This window comes from Condylura cristata, unplaced genomic scaffold (assembly GCF_000260355.1).
Source record: "Condylura cristata isolate star-nosed mole 26May11 unplaced genomic scaffold, ConCri1.0 scaffold00004, whole genome shotgun sequence".
In the NCBI taxonomy this organism is placed as follows: Eukaryota; Metazoa; Chordata; class Mammalia; order Eulipotyphla; family Talpidae; genus Condylura; species Condylura cristata.
The window spans coordinates 54,176,916-54,198,312 of NW_004567105.1; the positions used below are offsets into that span (position 1 = coordinate 54,176,916).

The window sequence follows — 21,397 nt, forward strand, 5'->3', positions numbered from 1 at the left end:
AGCTACTTCCATCTCATTTCAAAATAATACCCAATGTCTATATACTGTCAGGGGTTAGTAGAACTTCTGAAATTTGTTGATCTATAGGACTTTCATGCAATATATGGATTTCACTATACTTTAAACATTGTTCATTGTTTTTCTCAAAGTTGTATGAACTTGGTCTCTCCAGTATTTTCTGATTACGCCCTCAGCAAGTCATCAGTCTTTAGGCAGAATCAGTTGAAGACTTTCAGGGTGCTCACTCCACCAGACTGGAATACTTTTCAGTGAGGACACAGGCAGATCCAATGGGGCTCAGCCTCTCAATAGCCAGCATTGCCAAGAATTTACAAGATGTGTGCCTAGCATTACCCCATCTTGCAGATGATGAGGAAGCAGACTCAGGGGTTGTTGTCCCCAAGGTAAATGCTTGGTGATGGAGCTCAGTCTAATTTCAAGACCATTGTCGTCACCCTTGCTAGGAGCTCCCTTCTCAGCTAGTACTGCTTCCCTACTCTGCTCCCCAGGAAGTCCTCCCTTTTCCCCTCCTGGTGGATGGCCTTGCCAGCTTTGTTCATGCCACCTTCCACAACACTTGCCCACCAGGTCACTTTGTACCTGGCAGTATGCCAGGAACCAAAATGGGCCTGAGTTTGCACCAGCTGACTTTGCTCTACTGGCAAGTTTTCTAGATCAAGCTGATTCTTGCCTAGGCTGCCCCGTCTCTTCTTTACAGCTTCACCATGTAGCTAAGTAATATGGCCTTGGGTAAGAACAGTGTTTCCCCAACTGCATTCATTTCCACTTAGTCATGATCTTCCCCATCTAAGTGCACCACCTAGGCTGTTGTTTACTATTTACTTAACTGACTTTATTGACTTTTACTTCGTTCATCTAAAACTTTCCATCTAAGCCTCAATGAAAAATATGTATTACTTACAATTAGAAGTTAAATATAAAAATAACTACAGAAGAAAAAACATGCTGATGAATCCCAGCGCCATATACTTGCTCACCTAGGCTATTGGGACTCTGTTTAAAAAAAAAAAAAACAGAAGTTGATCACTCTTGGAAAGACATTTAATTCTGGAACCAAACCGAGGCTTTCCATTCATTGTAATCATCTAAAATTACCTTAAACGGCCAAGTGATTCCCATCTTTGGAAAGCAGTAGCGGAGGTCAGAATTCAAGCCCACAATAAGCTGACTATTATTCTGTCGACTCCCTAAGCACATGGTCCCCATGTCTTTTAATAGGAATGTAGATAAGGTGAGGGCAGAAGATTAAACTCAACTCCCTTGTGGTGAGAGGCCAGGAAGCCTTGCATAATACCCCACTGCCCTCCCAAATCTCTAGGATGGATAGATATATTTAAATCACCTTTGTTCATGACCCCCCCCAGGGGGTGGGCAGCCTTGCCATTAGTCTATTAACAGCTCCCACTGCAGAGAAGAATGTACAGCCTAGACCCATCGAGGCCATGTATAGGAAAAGGAACTCTAAAAGGCAATGAGCTGAATGTTCAGTGTAGAAATACCTAGCAACCCCTCAGTAAGCAGAAAGCAGATTAATCCTTAGCATGACACCGCCACAACACCACAAAGCCAAACATTCCCTGCCACCAGGGCACCAACATTAGCTTGGTTGGGTAGAATAATTCTCTTTATCTTCCCATCTAACCCTACAGGCTGTTTCAACTACTCTAACATTCTTTGCCAAGCACAAAATGTCTTTGACTCACAGTTTCTTAAGAGTGAAAAACAGGCAGTACCTTTCCCAGGCCCAGGAAAAGCCAGCAGCCCAAGGGGTGCCAAAGAAAGCAGCCATTTTCTCCCTGTCCACCTGACAGATCCTTGATAAGGCTGGCAGTCTTTGGTTCCCAGAATCAACGTCTGCCTTTTGCACTGGTTCTTTCAGTTTATTATCCAAGTCACGTTAGATGACAGTAGGTCTGCATTTCTTATCTAGCCCTTCATTCTTCCTAGAACATAATCATCCTTTATTTGGGCATTCAAATCCCAAGGATTTAAGCACTACTGCCTCTATACAACCATATTAACTTCCCTATGTAGTTTGAAAACAATTGTGTAGTGTAGTAGTCAGGGAAGATTTTATCATCTCCCTATAATTACCCTGTGTTGGAATCGAGCGGGGTGTATTACTTGAAAAATATGAAAACATCACCTGCTAGCTCCTATGAAAAGTCAGATCAGTGTAGATTTTCATACCCTGTTGTGTCAGCAAATGGTTTACTTGCTCATTCATCAAATGCTGCTCTGTGTGTGCCATTATTTTATAGATAATTGGTTGCTTCTCATTTACTCATAACAGAGTTATACAATTTCAAAGCAACTGAGTCAGCCCAAAATAGCATTACTAGTAGTTACATATATACTGTCAAGGCAAAATTTTGACACTGAAATTTTGAAAGATCATCATAATTTAAGCCATTGGACCACACTTACAATCATAGACCATCGAGATGAGTGAAAAAAGATTGGTTTGCTTATTTCACACATGTTCTGGTCAATGAATTGTACATCTTGAAATCTGCCCCACCAGCTTAGAAAAATTTTTAACCTTCTCAGATGGTCTGCTCTCAGCACAGCAGACTCTGATGAGAAATGCCCATGGAGCAGAGCTCAGTACTCTCATTCTAGAGTATACCTTCTGGATAACTCCCCTTGTTGGGATGTCATCAGTGCCAGTAAGTGTTTGCCAACACATTTCAGCCAGCCTGAACTTGATGCAATGAAAGACTTTCTTTAGCAGGGAAATAAAAGACCAGGTCCCTTGTTGAAGGCTAATGATACTTTAGTATGTGCATAAGCTCTCTGCCAGAAAAGCACCCACCATCTTAAACACAGCAAGATTTTTTTTGTTTGTTTGCTTTCTCCTTCCTTTTCAGTTCTTGTTTGTACTGGGCCATATTGCCTCTCTCTTCTCATTCTGTGTAGGTTACATGTGTGGTATCAGATGTCAGGAAATTAAAGACTTTTATTTGATTAGATAAATTTAAAATCAAATCCTTAGGGCTTACTTTGGGAATACTAAACCATAGAATCAGAGACATTAGAAATAATCAAGTCTAATGCTCCATTACATTATTTTTTCTACCTCAGTCCAAAAGACAATCCTACATTCATGTGTCATTTAAAGACATTTTGGCCAATGATGGTGGCCCCAACAGGTTGTATCAGAGCTTACGTGTACATAAGGCTCTACAACATTCACAGTGACATGTTGTTTAAGACCTCATGTTTCACAATGGATCCCTCACATTAAATGACACATGATTTTATCTTTAAAACCTCCTTTTATAAACATTCTATTAGATAGTATAGCCCTTGTTCCCAAATGAATTTTCAGTTTTAGTGTTAAGATTTTCTACCAAGATCCAGTTTTCTCTAACATGTAGTCAATAGCTTTTGCAAAAGATACCTAACAGTTGTGATAGTTAAAAGAATTTACAGACCTGTTCTGGTGAAATTTAATTCAGTTAATGACATAAATAGTTCAACAATGGTTAATTTTAAGCCTTATGAGTCTGGGAACTATACAATCATTAACATGTAGTCTCTTTTTAAAGGTGTGAACCAAATGCCAAAAGTAATTTTAAGAGTTTCTTGCACAATGATAATGAAATATAAAGACTATCATCATCATAATTATTGTATACTTCATCTCCATTCTTATGTTATATTCATAAATAGGCAAACATATCACTTATCAATCTATATAGTCGAGTGTGGCAAAAGTTTCTAAAATCTGCTTTTTCCCTATACTGTGCAGTCCTCTACTTATGTTTTTTTCCATTTGTTCTGGTCTCTGACAGAAAAGAAGGGGTGAAAAGACTCCCCCAGAAAGGGCATTTGAGTTTAATATAAGTAAAGGCTTGGAAATCCTCATGATTATTTTTAATCTGTCATTTAACAATAGCTAATCTTTAGATAATTCACTGAATTGCTGGTCCCCTTAAATCCCTGGCAGAAGCAAAGGAAATTTCTAAAAGACAATTAATTTCACAATTTCTTCCAAAGAGAATGTCCTATGCATTAGTGTGTACAGACGCACACCTGACATACCAGGAAACTAGTCAATACAAGCAAGATTAGAATTGTGGGATATATAACTTGGAATTATGAGATACAACTATCAAAAGAACTGTTTGTTTCTTGATGAAAAAGATGAGATTTTTTTTAAATTTAACAGAAAGCTAGAAGCTACAAATGCACCATGTAAAACAGAACCAAGTGGAAACACTAGAATTGAAGAATACAATCCAATGAATGAATGTAATAGCATATTTTTTCACAATCAGGAAGGAAGTCTGTGAACTTAAAGATGAGCTAATGAAAATGTTCAGAATGAACCATGAAGAAAGAGGCCAAAAAGGAAGAGTGTAGAGGTAGACTGTCATGAAAAAATATAATATTTACTCACAATTCCAAAATAGTTTCAGTAGAATCTATATTTAAAGAGATAATGACAGGATTTTTCAAACCTAACAAGTCACCCATAAAAATAATTAAAGACTGGCCCTCCCTGGTGGCGCAGCGGGTTAAAGCACTGCAACTGAGAAGCTAAAGCCACTTCCGCATGAGTTCAATTCCCGCCTGCCCCGGAGGTGACCACATGGCGTGGCAGACCTCTCCTGACCCGCCCGCTGCTCCCCTCAGCAGTGTACTTCGTCAATCTGCCTGTTCTGCTCCCCACTCTGTCTCTGGTGAAGCCTTTCACCACCCCTGAGCCTCTGGCCTGTACCCCAGTTCTGTATGTACAAATAAATAAATCTTAAAAAAAAATAAAAAAAAAATAATTAAAGACTTTATGAAAACCAGAGTGGGGGATAAATACACATCATGATAAAGCCAAAGATAATCAAAGGTCAGTTGTTAAATTCAATAGTAAAAATGTCACCTAATTAACATAAACCCAGTGTGGTGAAAGGGGCTTAGTAAGTAAGAAGACTCATTTTTACCTTTATGGCTCTTAAGCATTTTCAGGAACTGAGAACAATAGATCAAAAGTTGTAACAGAAAATATTCCTACCATTCTTACTGCTCAGGAAACCTCAAGCATTTTGGTAGCTATGAACCCGGAACTGTGAATAAAGACCAAATATTGTTCTTATAAATTATAATATTGCAGCGTGCTAAAACATCTTTCTGGATAGTGAGTGTAGTTAATATAGAGGTCATATAATTTTAGATATATAAATTGGAAAATGTGGATTATATTGATTACTCAAGTTGCCACAAAGTGCAGAAAGTCTGTATTTTTATAAAATGAGTATCTGTAGATCTATCAAAGAAATCAAACCTAAATTAAAGCCCTTCCAGCAGCTTTACTAGTGAATTCTATCTACCAGTACCAACTAACAAGAATAAGGTTCTTAACAGATCCTGTTAAGTCCGACAAAGAAGGAAAAATAAACAACTCGCACTTCTCAATCTGGGGTATGAGTCACGTGGCAAATGCAAGTGATGAGAAACAAAATCCTTAGACTCATTGTTCCTGGAAACCCGGATGCCAAAGCCCTGAAAGGCGGCAGACAGACGGATGTAGCCAGCCTGTGTTAAACTCAAGGGCTCATTGCTTGATATGCCCCAGAAATATACAAGATACAAGTATCTTGGGAGGAAGCACAACTTATTACCTAGACTGGCAATAGAGGCACCAGGGTTAAGTCTCTACAGCCTCTCTGCGAAAACGTTAAAGGGATTTTTTAAAGAAAGCAGAGCAAAAGTGAGATGAAGGGTTCTGGTGTATTGGAGATTTGGGGCAGTGTTGGTCACCTGCGCATGCTCAGTTCCACATAAACTGAATGTTCTGACAATGGCAGCTCAATTCCTCTCCCCAGGTCAAATCTTTAGTACACTAATGAGATGGATGTGAATTTTAGGTTATGAAAGGAAAAACACTATGCTCTGGAGACTTTACAGGCTGATGAGCTGCTCAGATAGGAGTGGTTGGAACCTGATTTCTAGACAGGCTGAAATAGAGTTTAGAGACCTTGCTGCTTTCAAGTAAATCAAACAGGGATCCTAACTGCCCTTAAGGGGTCAATTTAACATCAAATAGTCAAACTGCATTGCTGTTGAGTAAATCAATCAAGCACTTTAACTGCCCTGCCAGAGAATCAGCAAGGAGCAGTCTTACCCTTTTGTTCCCTGGTATCCTGATGTGCCCTAGGATTAATTGTTTTAACCATTTGTTTCCCTGTTCTCTGAGGTATCAGTTTGGTAACCTGTGTACACAATTTATGAGGATACCATATTTTGGCCAAGGTAACATGATTTCACATTACTGTCAAGTAATGTCTTTCATCAGACTACAAGAAAATAGGATCATTTCAGTAGGTGCCCAGAAAAAAAAAAAATGCTGACCAAATTCAACATTTAACAATATAAAAGTTCTAGAAATATGAGGAATAAGAAGGAATTAATATTAAAGGGTGAAATGTTGAACATTATTCATTTGAGATTGTAAATGAAATAAGAATGTTCACTGTGTACACTGCTATTCCTCAGTGTGCACAGGTTCCTAGCCTAGTAAGGCAAGAAGTAGAAGGCAGAAAGATTAAAAAATAAAATTGTCATTAAGTATGGACAATATGATGCATGCAGAAAACCTAAACTGTAGAGAAACAGTTTCTCTATAGCAGTCACTGTGTTAGACAATTCAGCTTGCCATAATAAAATATCATCAAATGAGTAACATCAACAACATCAATTATTTCCCCCAGTTCTGGAGGCTGAAAGTTCAAGGGTAGGGTGCCATCTTTGTGAAGTTCTGGTGAGAGCCATCTTCCTAACTGAAGAAGACTGCCTTCTCACTGTGTTCTCATATGGAGAGTGAATTTTAGTCAATGTTAGTCTCTTGTTCACTCTTTTTAGGACACTTACCACATCATGGAGGCTTTACTATTAAACATTCATCTAAATCTAATTACCGCCCAAATCCACCACCTCCCATTACAATCAAATTGAGGGTTAGGGCTTCAACATGTGAATGGCTAAGGGAGGAAGATTCAGTCCATAGTAGCCACTTAATTAGAAGATGAAGAAAAATAAAGTTAGCTTACATTAACTTCAAAAATCAAATGCATAGGAATAATAAAAGATATGGAAGCTTCTTAAGAAAAAACTATAAAGTGTTAAGTGGCATTAAAGAGAAATTAAGTACAGAGATGAATGAACCAACTTTTCTCAAAGTACTGTGGGAAAAATTTGCTGCCCTAAAATTGTTTTCTGGTAAAAAGGATTTTTTCATAGATTGCTGAGAAGTGGGTGGAAGTTACCCTTTGTAAGAGCATATACCAGAGAAAAGGAAAAGGCTTCTCTGTGAGGACCTCTCACTGTATGGGGTCTTAAGAGTTGAGCAGGTCATCAATGGAGAAGATAGGACTAAATCTCTGTGAGGAGAATCAAGCCGTTATTTAGTGTGCAACCCCTGCTATTGTCCTCATTAATGGACCTTTCTTTTGTCCGTTGTCTTTAGTGGATGTTATTTAAGATAGTGACTGAAACCAAGTGGTTGAGATACTCAGTCTAACTGGATCTCTTCCATGCATAGAGGAGGTGCACAGTTATTAACAATTGTTTTTCTTTTCATCTGATACTTACTTGAGTATCAATCTGTCAGCCTAGAAGACCTCACATTTTCCTTGTATTCTGACCTTACTTAAGATCAAAATTCTCAGTGTGTGAAAACAGGCACATTTATTTAAAATTCATATGGAAATGTAACAAGAGACTATTAGAGTAACAAGATAGAAGCTCAAGCTATAAGGTATCAGCTTATTGTTTGTGTATGACTGAGGAGTAACCAGGAGCTCCACAGGGATTTGGCCATCCATGTGCATAAAGAGAAAGATGAAGAACTATTCCTGACAACAGTTTCCCAGTGGAACCCTCAAAATTGCCCAACCCATCACAGGCAAATTCCCAGTCAAACAGGCTTAGCCTGAGGTGACTAAAAGCTTGCCATAAGTCTAAGGTACCATCTAGTGGGGAACAGCTGTTCCAGAGGAATCCTCAAGGAAAGGAGAGGCTCCAGGTTTCCTGCCTCACCCTAAGGAAGGGTGGAGCTAGACAAGAAAGCCAGAGAAAACTGGGAGAAGAAAGAAAGGGGTCAAGAAGCTGTGCTTGCTTCTTCATCTTGGACTTACAACAGGAACTTGAGGGACAAGAAAAGAGATATGCGAAAGAGAGAGAAATGTGAGTGAGAGACCGGTGAGGAGGCTAAAAACGGCAGCCTTTATCTTGATTTGGGTTTTAAATTTGCTCCTTTCCTTCCTGACTTGCCTGGCCCCTCCTGCCCCTTTTCTGTGTGTCCTTACCTGTATGTGCCTTGGATTTGTGGCAAGTTTTGGGGCCTCAATGTTCTTACTATGGGCCAACTCTCTTGGCTGGACATTTAACAACCAGGGGAGGTAATTTGGGACGCTTAATTAGAAACTACTTTAACTACACTCTTTCTCTTTTTATTGCACACATTTATTTTCTATTGAAAGTCTTGCACACTAAAGTCTGTTTTGTCTTAATGTAGCAAATGAGGGAACCCATTTAAATCATGTAGGTTTAGAGGTCCAGAGTCCCCCATCGCTAAGAAAGGGGTAAGACATGTCCTAGAGAGCTGGGACAATAGGAGATGCCATATCAAGATAAAGCTACCATTGTCACTTACCCATGTGTTTCTGTAAGTCTCTTTTCCCTATGTCCCCTCCAAGTTAAATCCAGACAAGCAAGAGGCTCCAAAGCCCACCTCCCCTATGTGCTGTATTGCCTCAGTTGGCCACTCAGCTCTGCTTCTAGTTCCCAGTAGTTCCCCTGCTTAGGAGGTCTAGTTCATGGTGCACTGGAACCTGTAATTCCGTGCATTTGCTTAAAGTGGGGACAGGGAAAATGGCACCTCCCCTTCATGGAAACATGACAGTGTGAGGCTACAGATGTGAAGACATCCTACTGGCACAAGGATACACTGATGGCCCAAAGCAAAGCTCAGAAACAGATCCTAACATACATGAACACTAGCATAAAAACATAAAAATATATCACACAACAATTAGGTTTTCTGGAAGAAAAATACTATCAATAATGGTTCTGGGAAAACTGAATATCCAAATACTACTGTAATGAAACCATACTCTCTGCATACTATATGCAAAGGTAAATTTTAGATGGGCTGTGATTAAAAATGTAAAGTATGAAACAAAACTTTTAGAAGAAATATAAGAATTATTATAAAAATTGATAAATTAATTTTCGTGTAATCCAGTTCATCAAAAGACACCATTAAGAGAAAAACAAGATAAAACATAATGGAAGGACATATTTGCCATATCTATAGCCAACTAAGGCCAGTATCCAGAAGATATCTTTAAAAAATACATATACCTTACAAATCAATAAAAGTCAACAACCCAAAGAAATTACAAAACTCTGAACAAGTACTTCATAAAAATTTCTGTTAAAGTGACCAAAATCTTTAGTCATCAGGGAAATATAAGCTTAAAACACAATGAACTACTACTCTACACCTGGCACGATAATAAAAATTTTAAAAGACTGACAATATCAAGTGTTTGCAGGAATGTGGAACAAACACAAAAGCATACATACTGTGTGATTGCATTCACATCAAGTTCAAAAACAGCCAAAACTAAATTACAGTGTTTAGATATAGTCATTTAGAGGGTAAAATTATAAGGGGAAAACAAGGAGGCAATTATCATAAAATCAGCCCAGTGGTTACATTTATGAGGGAGGCAAGAAAAGGGCTGTGATTGGAAAGAAATGTCAGGGAGGATGGAAGGAAGCTGGTTATGTTCTGTTGTTTGCCATGGTTGGTGGCAAGATATGTGTTTGCATTATATTAACTCTGCAAGCCATAGATCATTGTGTTTCAAGCTTTTATATAGATATAGAGCTATGTATATATCTTCTGCATTTTTCTCCATGCTTTATAAACCATAAAACAGGCTAAAAATAAATGAGATAAATGAAAGTTTTTAAAGACACAAGAAAAGGAAGGAAGAGGTGATGTTAATGTATGGTCTAATTGCTGAGTGGATATTCAGTCATTCCATAATAGGCTTAAAAAGAAAAGAATAATCGCTGCACATAATCTGTATCGACACTCCATCCCTGCACGTCAGAGCTGGCTGTCCACTTTGCCATCCTCCCTGACTTTAAGAGGCCACAATGGCCAACAAGATTATTATTTCAGAAATGCAGTGAAGGAGCCCACCAGAGAGAGGGCACTTTATCAACTCAATTATATCACTTATGGAGTGCTTATTGTGGGCAAGTTCTACCAAGCATTTTACAGGTTTCAGTTCAATTGAATATCACGACAACCCTCTAATGTCCAAATTTTCAATGCAGATGCTAAGGCTTTAGGCAATTAGAGGATGTGCCAAAGGAGTCTCAGGTCAGCCATGTGTGTGATGGGTCTGGGTCCAAGTCCAAGCAGTCTGACTCTATGGCCCTCACTACCTTTATACTAAGATACTCTATTTAGAAACATCCTCCCTGTTGAAGTTTTAGCCAATTGAAGATGAGAGAGAGTTGGCGAAATTGAGGTACCTTATAGTATACACTTGTTTCTTCACTAATTACAGGGGAAAACCCAGAATTTCATGCTTCCTTGCCAGAGGTATTGCCGAGGTCACTATATAATCATTACAACCACCCCCTAAAGAGAGATCTCTGTTCCCTATTTCCCTGTTCAACAACAGCTACAAACTCAATACTTGCCTGTAAGGTAAAACTGCTTTAGCTGAACAGAAGTGAATCAGGACTAAACCGTCCTTGAGCCACAATGCATCAGTGTTGCTTTCCTGGCATCAGTGAGGACGCCCAAGGGTCCCATTCAAGACCTTTCAGCTGGGGCTTCCTTTAAAAACGGAGTTTTCACTAAGAGCCTGCAATTATCTCTTGGACTTCCAAATAACGTGGAAGATTGTTGGGATATACAATCAGAAAACAAGATGGGCAGTGTAGGTCATTTGAATTTGGAATTACCATTGCACCTCAAAGCCAGATTTGTGAGTATGTCACCCAGAATGATCAATTTGACTTTTTCCTACCAAATGGCATATGGACAGGGGTACTAGAGACTTGATGCTCTTGGTGGTCACCATGCTTGTCATTGAGGATCTGATATGGGAGAAGCCCCCAGATTGAAGGTAGGCAAAAGAAGAGAGAGGGGATGAACTCTTACATCCACCTCAACATCCACTATTCATTGCTTCTCTCCAGAGGCTCATTTGAGATAGGATTTCATGACTTTTCTCAAGAGTGTGGACTATGACACGACAGACTGCTTATCTCCTGAAAGGTCTTTTTAACTCTAACATTCTAGAACACAGCCATCTATTTGAGAGTCCACTTTGATCCAAACACTGAGGCACAGAGATGACATGTATTCCTACCCTAAATGACCTGATGCAAATCGGGGGCAGTGAGACTGATTAAAGAACTAGCAAGCATGTAACTGAGTTCTGAGCAAGTCAGCAGTGTGATGCCAACCGTCCCTAATCAAATTGATTTCTCCACCTCATCCCACCATAAAGTGGTGACTATGTCAGTTGTGTCTAACCTCCATGCCCACACTCAATTACATGCCCTCCAAGAGCCACCATTTAGGATTAGCCAATCAATTTTTAATGTGTATTTAAGAGATTTTTCAAAGTGTGCAAGTCGGTGCATAAGATGATAGATTGCATAATAATTAAAGCATTAAAAGAACTCAACTGAGGATTCTCTTTCTGCTAGCAGATATCTTTAGGTCAAGAAGGTCTATAAAAACCGGCAGATCATTTTCATTCCTTTAAGACAAGCAAAATGGCTTTGAATGTAATTAGATGCTCTTACCAATTTTCCTCTTCCACATCTTGTTCTAATGGGGCCCACAAAAGTTGAGAATTCTTGGCCTACTGAGCTGCAAACTGACAGTGTGGTATTGCTTTAGAGTAGTGGAAGTCCGAGACAATGCTTGGATCATTTTTTAATTAGAAATGATAAGTCATAGCTATAGGAGAAGGAAGCTCTCCAGAAAGCTAGTGTGGGCACTGCACAGCTCAGTAAGGCTGTAGAACGCTAGCCCCTCTCTTATCCAATCTCTCTGGTGGCTCCTATACATCCCAGAATTGTCACTGGCATAAGGACTATGCCTAGTATAGTCATTCAGCATTTACTGTTGACATCCTTATCAGAGTTTCATTTTATTACTCTGTTCTCATGGATCTGGCATCAGGGCAGTGTTTCCTTAAAGGTGGAAGGTCATTTCCTTCCTCCATATGGTGGGAAGCCAGCCATGGAGGGCCCAAGCACATGAGGTTTGTGAACTCCCGGGGAGTCTATACTTTTCTCCCATGACGCTCCCCCACATTCTAAGCATTCTAAGAGCTTTTCCTCCTTGCTATTACAGGATCACATCCAACAAGCCCCTATCTCAGAGTCCTGGCATTTCTTTCCTTGCTCTTCCTCAATTCTGGATTTGACTTGTATGTCACCTGCTCACAAAGGTCTCACAGGGGCCCAAACTGAGCTTGGACCCATTTCTTCCTGCCACATAAACTTGCTTTATCTTCTTCATTGTGCTCACCATGTAGTGTCCTATTATGGATTTGTTTGTATTTTCCACTGGCAAGGACAGGGCCATTGGCACCCTGTTTAGTCTGTGTCAGCACCTAGACCAGCTCCTGGCATGTTAGGGGTCTTCCTAAGAAATTTCTGAGAGACAGCAACTGTCAGTTCTTTATAGTATAGGCCTTTCTCTGGGTTAAGTACCATGCTTTTTTTTTTTTTTTTTTTTTTTTTTTTTCCCCATCAGTGGTACAATAGCGTTCCCAAGGACTTAAAAATAGACTGAGCCAGGCTTGCCAACTAGGCTTGTACAGTTCTAGGACTGTTCCAAGGCCAGGTCATAGGGGGTAAAGCTGAAATCCAGACCTCCTTCCAGTGCCATGTCCTAAATGTGATATAATGCTGGAGGAGAAGTCTTTTCTGATTTGTGCAAAGGTGTTGAGGAGACAGACCTTGTACCTGAACAAAAAGTTGCCATGAAGGTCCTGTTTGTGCCCAGAGCAGGTCAGGTGCCTTCTAGTAATCCTGCTGCTCCCTGGCCAGCCCACACTGAGCTCACTCTACACCATGTTGTCCTAGAGCAGCACTACCCATTGAACGAACTAAACTTTCCCATTGTTTTTAATTTTCTAAGTCCTATAAAGAACAGATTAAATTGATAATACTACATTTAAGCTACTCTATCCAAATCCTCTTTTGGAACTTATATAAAAAGTTTATAACAAACTATTTTATACTCACTGAGATATACATCTTTTTTTTTTTTTTTACCAACCCCTCACAACATTCACTCACAAGAGACTGAATATCTTTCAACTACAAGAGAATTTAAAGAGCGTAAGTTAACTAATTGTTTTAGAAAGGAAGAAACTATGGTCCAGAGAGCAGTAAGAACTTGCCCAAACAGGTACAATGACAGTTTCAAAGTTAAAAGTAGACTCTTGTGTTTTTATAGAGACTACAAGTGCCAAGTAGAGCTTTGCCCAGATGGACAGCTGGCATGTCAGTGCGGGATACATGTTTGCTGTCTCACAATGCACATTGTATTCTAAGGACTAGAACTTCAGGGAAAGCAGAGTGGTGGGAAAGTTTGTTCCCAAGAGCCTTTAGATGCATTTTCTTGCCAGTTTCCAACACTGTCTTTTGGTACCAAGCAGAACTTGAAATAATTCAGGTTAGTCTATTTTTGAGTAACAGAAGTAGACCATAACTTATCTCACTGTCATTTAGTGTTCATTAAAATATAGCATTAAAGGTTTCCTGTTTTTAATGAAAGGCTAGTGGGTAAAAGTCTGTTACGTGGAGGTGGAACAGAGCCTAAGATTTTTACTTTATAATCTACTGTTAAATACACAGTAAAAATAACAGCATTATACCACTTTCTATACCTATTAAATGGTGGAGAAGAAACATTATAGCATCATTAGACTGTGAAGTGTGCTGAACCCCGACAAATTCTCGATGTGACTGTCCTTGAGTACTTGTCTATAATCCCTCAGCAAATAGGCCTTTTATTCAACTACAGAATTGTACACACTTCAGACACAAGTGTCATTAATTAAATAACACACTCAGCAAACTCTCAGAGCCATTAATTATCAAAGGTAGCCTGCTCCATGCTTGGCTCTGAAATTCTATTATAACAGGAGTGCACAACTAGAGCGAAGGAATATGCTAGAGGAAGGTCACCCTCAAAAGCATGATAAGAAGAAGCTGTCAGCCAAAGTAAATGACAAAGCATGTGTGTCTTTTAGCTTTTCCTTTGCCCTGCTGGAGGATCTGAAGGAAGAGAAACTGTTTCACATCATAGGGCCTTTCTGTCTCAAAATTAGTTTCTCTCATGTAAGATGCAAGTAAATATAAAGTAATCCTTTTTCATTTTGACTGAGTCTCATGGAAAAGTAATATCAGCTGAAGATTTAGTGACAAATAAAGCCTGTTCTTGGTAAGCTCTATCAGAAGGAGCAAGCTTTCTAGGGAGCAGCTGTGCCAGATACAGATGCAGGGAAGTGGGTGTAACTGAGAACATGCGTGACAGACCCGCCCCGCATCACGGAGACAGCCACCTTGCCCAGGGCGTAGCCTGAGTTTTCTAAGGCTGGGTTTGCTCTGTCTGTCCTGCCACCCACTCCAGCCACCAAACCCCAAAGCCTTTGTAGTCTCACTTGCCAGGATATGTCATGGGCTCAAGGAGGTGATAAGCCCTGCCGGGTAGCTATAAATCACTCCCAGCTACAAGCTTTGGCTCCTTCCTTGCTTGTTTGCTGTTCTTAGCATTTGATTTATCCTTACAAAGAGAAAACTGTCAGTGCAAAGGCTACAGCCACCCCGTAAAGGCCAGCCACCCTGGGAACCCCCACCTACCTGGGGAACCAAAGATCTGCCTTTCCCTCCCAACTGGTGCCCAGAGGCATTTTTGGAGGTTGCCAACACAGAGGATTGGCAAAGGGACACTATTTAATAGGGAGGTAATGATAATCACAGGTAACTTCTCATCACAGAAAGTTGTTCATTACCATGTGTGACATGCCACAGATAGTTTCGAGTTAGAAAAGTTGCAGGGGAAATCGCCCTGCAGATGCCCATCCTCCCAGCACTGGGTTTCTGACACTGGCCATGCCATCTCTGGGTGCAAGTGTGATTGCCTGGTCTCTGAGATGCCAGAGTGTTGTCTGATCCTTGTCATCTACTCCCAGCTTCACCTTTAGCCACTTACTATGAGATTGCCACCAGCACTTTATGGTCCAATTTCTGAGACCAGTTTATTAAGAAAAAGCTGAAAAGCAGAGGTCAGAGGGCCCTGCCCTGAGAAAATTGCCCACCTTGTTTTTGGTGTGAGCAGCAGAATGGCTTTCCATGTCTGTCTGCCTAGATCACTAGCTTGCTAGCAAATAAGAGTTACTTTTAAAAGATGAGAGTTGTTAAAGAAGAGTTTTCATTGCTGGCACAGATAGACTTGGTTTTGTTGGGGAGAATGCTTACTTTGTTATAGAACCATTTTTTGTGTCGCTCCTAGTATGCATGTAAAAACGGTTATTTTCTCTAGCCACATGGGCGAGAAGTGCTGGCTTTCAAGGACAAATAGTTGTCCTATTTGTAGTTCTGCTAAGAGTGCAGAAAATTGGTTATCTTTGCAGAAGTTGAATATTTGTCCTAGAAGATAAGTGAAACCTGGCTCCAGCATGTGCATTTCTTTGGGGCACTTGGAACGTTTCATTGGGAGCAGTCTTTGGAACGGGAGGGAGATGGTCTTGAGTTGTTCACCATCATATTCAGTGACTTCCCTGAAGAGGCCCAGACCACGCTCCAAAACCAGTTAGGCTAAAGCTCTAGGAGCAATGGAGGCAAAGGGAATTTGAGAGCTTGCATGAGCTTCCATAGCCATCAAGCTGAGAAACATTGTCTGAAAGAAACTGAAGGGCCTGTTGAGTTTTTATGATCGCAGACCCTTTTTGTGCACTCTGCCAAGTTAGACTGACTGTGGCCAGCTCCCATCCAAGTGCCCTACAGAAAGGGGAAACACTGACCTGCTGTCTTAGCTTCAGAGCAGAAGAGGGCCTCTTTCCCTGGGGATTTCAGAGTGTAGGAGGAATGGAGGAAGAGGGAGAAGCCTCCTTTGTGTACTCCACTTTGTGGAGAAAGACTTGATGGAGCTTGATGACAACTTTGTGTTCAAGAGAAGGTCATCCTGGTTAGCTCACACCCAAGGTAAGATCCCTTTAGTACTTCTACTTTCACCCTGTACCCACTAAATCATGACAGCAAAAATGCAAACGAGCCTCAAACACTCCCTGAAGACTCCAGGAAGACCTGGATGTGAAGATTACAGTCCCACCCACATAACCAACTTTATTCAAAGCTCTGTTTAAACTTCTCCATCTGAAATTTTTTATTTTCCTCCCAAATCCAAAGTTCCCCTCTCGACAAATTTAACTACTGTCTAGCACAAAAGAGCTTTCATTCTGCTTTCAATCTCTTCTCCCCTAAACCAATCCCAGGTAGCTAGTTTGGCCTCATGGGGAAGAGGGATGGTAACCGTCCTTCTGCCACTGAGTTTAGCAGGAACACAGGACCATGTGAAAGGCACATGTCCTTGGAATCGTCCTACTGCAGGCATCCGGAGCTCCTCTCTCTGGTCTTGGAACTCCTCACAGCCACCATGTCCGGGCTCAACCCCACCTGTCTGTCTACTGTCGGGCCTTGCCCTGTGCAGGTGTTTCCCTAAATGTGTTGAGTCATACCTTCAAAGCGTTCCCTTTGCTTTTTTTGCACCCCCTCAGAGCTTACTCACACTTCAATAAATATATGTGTTGATATACCCAAGTGACATTAAAAACATCACCATCAAGTTGTAAACTGAAGAAAATTAGGGACAGGACTGAGGACACAAAGTATATGAATTCCAACTAGCAGGTAGTGGTGGGGGGTTAGTGTGTTTCCCACATGGCCCTTTTCATTAGTGAGGCTGGCTCTCTCCAGAGCAGCTGAAGTATTAACTTTTATTAGCTTTGGCATGTGTGGTTCTGTTGCCTGGTGGCTCCAGATTGATAACAGAAAGAATAAATAATGCAGGGGATAATGTAGGCAGTGCTGTAAGAGCTTTATGTGTGTTAACTCCCTCAGCTCTCTCCACCTATGCACTGTCCAGAGACATGCAGTGAATGATGAGGCTGGATCCAGATTCTTTTCCAAGAATCAACATGTTCAATTGCCATGCTCAAGAGTTAGAGAAAAATTCCAGATTTACTTAGAGCAAAGAAATCACTGGAGACAGAATCTGGAAAAGGTAGGCAGACAGTTCTGCCTAGAAAACCTGCTCCGGCCTGGAGAGAGGAACTCAGAGATTCAGACATTTCAGGGCTGGTGTGGGAAATAACATAGAACCACAATGTTCAGAAGACCAAAAATAAAACTAAGAGAAACTTCTCTAGGATATAAATCTGCTCTGGACAGGTGAGGCAGAGGAAAGAAGGGCACATCCATTTTCATGCCTGCACAGGTGTCTCTGACTCAAAGTCAATAATTGTTCAAGGACACAAGCAATGATGAATAATCGGGAGATGACCTGGACGTCTAGGCAAGATGGGTGGTGTTGGCACAACAGGGGTGACCCTAATGTCCTATAGGAAAGAGGCAGGCCCCCTTCTCAGAGGAACGCTAAGGGGTGCCTTCTCCCCTTCCCCTTCCCCACCCCCTCATCTACAGACAGCAGTAGAGGAAGGAAGAAGCAGAAGTGATTTAGTTCTCTGTATACTCGATTTGAGAAGGAACCAGATGTAAATCTGAGACGATGACCTATCTTTTGCTCTCTGAATTTATGAATTTATGGAAAAAATAAGTGCTAGGCTCACTGAAAAAAACTCTCCACATGTAGAGATTGAGGTGTGCCTGCATGTTCTCCCTGTCGTGTGTTGAATGTGCCCCTATAGGGGATAGCCTGGAATTGTACGCAGTGGAGAGAGCACGAAGTAAGGTGTCTGAACCTCAATCCCCCAGGTCTATCTCCAGTGTTGCCTTCACAGCCACAAATAGCAAGCCGTAAGTGAAAAGCAATGTAAACATTCACTGAACTCTTTTGAAAACACTAAAGGAAAGTCTGTTTGTGCTTCTCAATATTGTCTCAAAATTTCTTCAAATTGCACTCCTATCGTTATTACCCCAAACACTTCCTAGCATCCTTTTTAATTTTCCCCACATTTTATAAAATATAGCCTGTAAAAGTCTCATCCTGCTTCCCTTTCTATTGAACTTCCTTTTTCCTGTAATTAGAAGCTCTGCTCAGTGCCCTCCCTGCTTGGCACCCAGCTAGTCTGATTCCTGGCAATACTCCTTTAAAGAGCTATCCCCTCCCTCTTTTATGAGTAGAAATTACTTATTTTCGACCTCACCTAAATCCTGAAGGTAACTTCTGACTCTGCCTGCTACCTACCAGCATGATCATTCCCAGACTCCTGAAAAGAGCTTGTTAAAATACTCTACTGGTTGAATCAGAATGGGGGGAAGGGGAACTCTAGAAATCTGTTTTCAGTTAGCTCACCAGGTTATTCGGATAATAGCCATTTGGGGGGAAGCTATTCTTACCTAATTGGCTTCATTTGCATACAAGTCTTGTCCATAAAGTAGATTCTTAAGAGACCACATAGCTGACCTTTGGAGAATGGGCTTGGGACAGAGGCCATAGATAATTTGGAGATCTGGGAAATACAGGGTTGGAACCCACCTATTTCACATAATCTGCCCACATGGTTTTGTATAAAATGTTAATGACAATCAGAAAGATTAGCAGTAAACAAACTTACATTTTGCTTTGTTGCCATGACTCAAAAAATGTTACCCATTTCAAGTAAATGTCTGTTTTTATGTTCTGTCATTTCCAGGCACGAAAGTAGCTCAAACAAATCCCAAGGCATAAGGAAATGGGCCTCGTTCTCTAGGACTTTACAGCATTGGAAATGAAGCTAAGCAGACTTAATTACATCCTACAATTCTGCAACCTTTTGCGAAGCATTTTATTAAGTCGTGGAAGCCATCCAGGGTTATGTTTCAATCATGGTGACTGACTGACTAACTTCAACACAACGGTACCAACAGCCCTTCCAAAGATCCTTGGTTATGTACTTAGGATAGTACCTTCTCTAAATTGTACCTTGGTCTGCACGGAAATAAAATGGTAGTTAAAATATCTCATGTGTTGGCTAATTTAAAATTTGTTATTTTGGGGGCCTCTGAACTGAACGGCACAACTGAAGAAGTCAAACTTTTAGAATCACCATGTGTCTTACACACAAAAGATTGTTAAGGCTGAGAAATTTAGTTTCCATTTTGGTAGGCAAGAGAATAGAATAAGAAATGTGAAACCTTGCTATGGTCATATACTACTCCTACTTTGTCTGCAGAGAGGCAACACTAAAAGAACTTAGGAGAGGATAGTTAGTTTCTGGAAACTACCACATGTGATGAGGTGATTGGACACCTCTGACTAGATTGAGTTTGGGAATGTAGGAAAGGTCCTCACCATGGGTGTCCTCACCATGGGTGTCCTCACCATGGGTGTATACAGCACACCCCTGGCCCATGAGAAGACAGCAGAAGCTGGGTCTTTCTTTCCTCTGATAGATTAATAAAAGAGGATTTACAGAGAAAACATATCAGTGGTGCTGCTACAAAGAATCACAAGCAAAAATTTTCATTTTTCACAAACAGATTCCTTGAGCAGTTCTTTTGGTTTATGGGCTACTCCTGACCCTAGTACCATCACCCACACATGGCATGCTAATTTCTTATGACTGCTGTCACAAATAACCACAAACTGGGTGGCTTAAGTCAGCAGAAATAGGAACTCTCACAGATTGAAGACCAGAAGCCCTAAATCCAGAGAAAGGTCCTTGGGATTCCTCTCCTAGCTGCTGGGAGCTACTGGAAAGTTAGTGCTTTAGTTTCATTCCAACCTTGACCACTATCTTTACAAACTTCCTCTTCTTTTCCTGTCCCTCACCTTAGTTTATAAAAGTGTCTTTTAAGGACACTTGCCATTGGATATAAGGTCCAACTGGGTAATCCCGAATGATGCTCTAAAAGATCTTAATATCCTTTATCATATCTAAAAGGATTCTTTTCGAAAATCCATTATCATTATCATTTTACAGGATTTGATGTGAACACGTAGTTTGGGAAATGACCATTGTGCCTACTGCTTAAGACACTTGACTTTGACGTTTCTGACCCAGTATACACTGATGGACTCAGTACGCTTGAATCACATTTTCCTTAGAATCTGTGTTTCTACTAAAGATCTATGTATTAACAATGGTGATGTCTTCCTGAGGCTAGGAAGCCCTCTGGTTCCCAAGCAGAGTCATAGATGCTTCTTTCTTAGCTGATGATAAAAAAGTGCAACAATCTGAACAGGATGTGTTCAGAAGATAAATACCAGGGGTGGAAGACGGTTAGTTCTGGCAACCTCCCCCACTTGCGGATTGCTAATCTGTGGTCCATGGAAGAGCCTTGTCTTATCCCCAACAGATCAAATATTGATCCCATGTTCATTTTCATAGTAAATGTCACCAGAGTGTCTGGCCTCTACCTTCAGGGATAATTTCACTCATTGGTTTTCAATCAAATAAATGAATAGAGACCTAGTCACTAAGTTACTTGAACATACAGCAAGCCTGCCTATGGTTTTGTTTTCCATTTGCCTACACAGATAAAATTCTACAAAAGTCTTATTTCTGATAGTGAATTCCCTCATTTCAATCTCTTCCTCTAACTCTGCCATGGTTAGTTTGTGGGTGCAGAAGACCAGCCCCAAATCTCTACTTCCATCTCAGCCCCACTAGCCTGTGTAACTGAAAGGCATGCTAGCTCATCAAAGACTAGATAGAGCTCTGAACAGATGCTTCAAGAACTAACAAGGTCTACTGATAACTGTGTGGGAAAAGCTAGTCTTTACTCCATTTACTAAAATGGGTTTGTTCTGATGGACAAAAGACATTGGAGAATATTGCTAAGTTGAAAAATGTACCTGGAGTATTCTTCTAATTCTCTGGTTTTTATTTGGGTACAAATACTAGAGTCTTTGTTTTTCTGAAGAGCTAGTGAGTCACTGATGGGAAAGTGTGGCTGACTGGATGCTTGTCTGATAAAAACAGCACAGATACCACTCTATATTGGGAATAGAGATTCAGGAGGAAGATGCATCTTCTGCATTTGTGTAGTCACTTTTCAAATTCTAGTCCCATTCTTTATCATTTTTTTTTTTTTGCACCTACAGTCAAAATCCAAATAGTGGGAAAGAATGACAATCCATTTTTGGAAAGGA

At 40.6% G+C, this 21,397-nt stretch overlaps 1 protein-coding gene across 7 annotated transcripts in view; it reads left to right on the plus strand.

Moving 5' to 3' along the window:
• The window catches only part of FHIT (fragile histidine triad), a 1,224,031-nt gene extending 1,204,770 nt beyond the window's left edge, over positions 1 to 19,261 (plus strand). For all 7 annotated transcript variants that reach the window (XM_012720560.1, XM_012720561.1, XM_012720559.1 and 4 more), the window contains one exon: positions 18,957 to 19,261. The gene's annotated coding sequence lies outside the window, so the exon portion shown is untranslated. The remainder of the gene's footprint in view (positions 1 to 18,956) is intronic.
• The last annotated feature ends 2,136 nt before the right edge of the window (positions 19,262 to 21,397 follow it).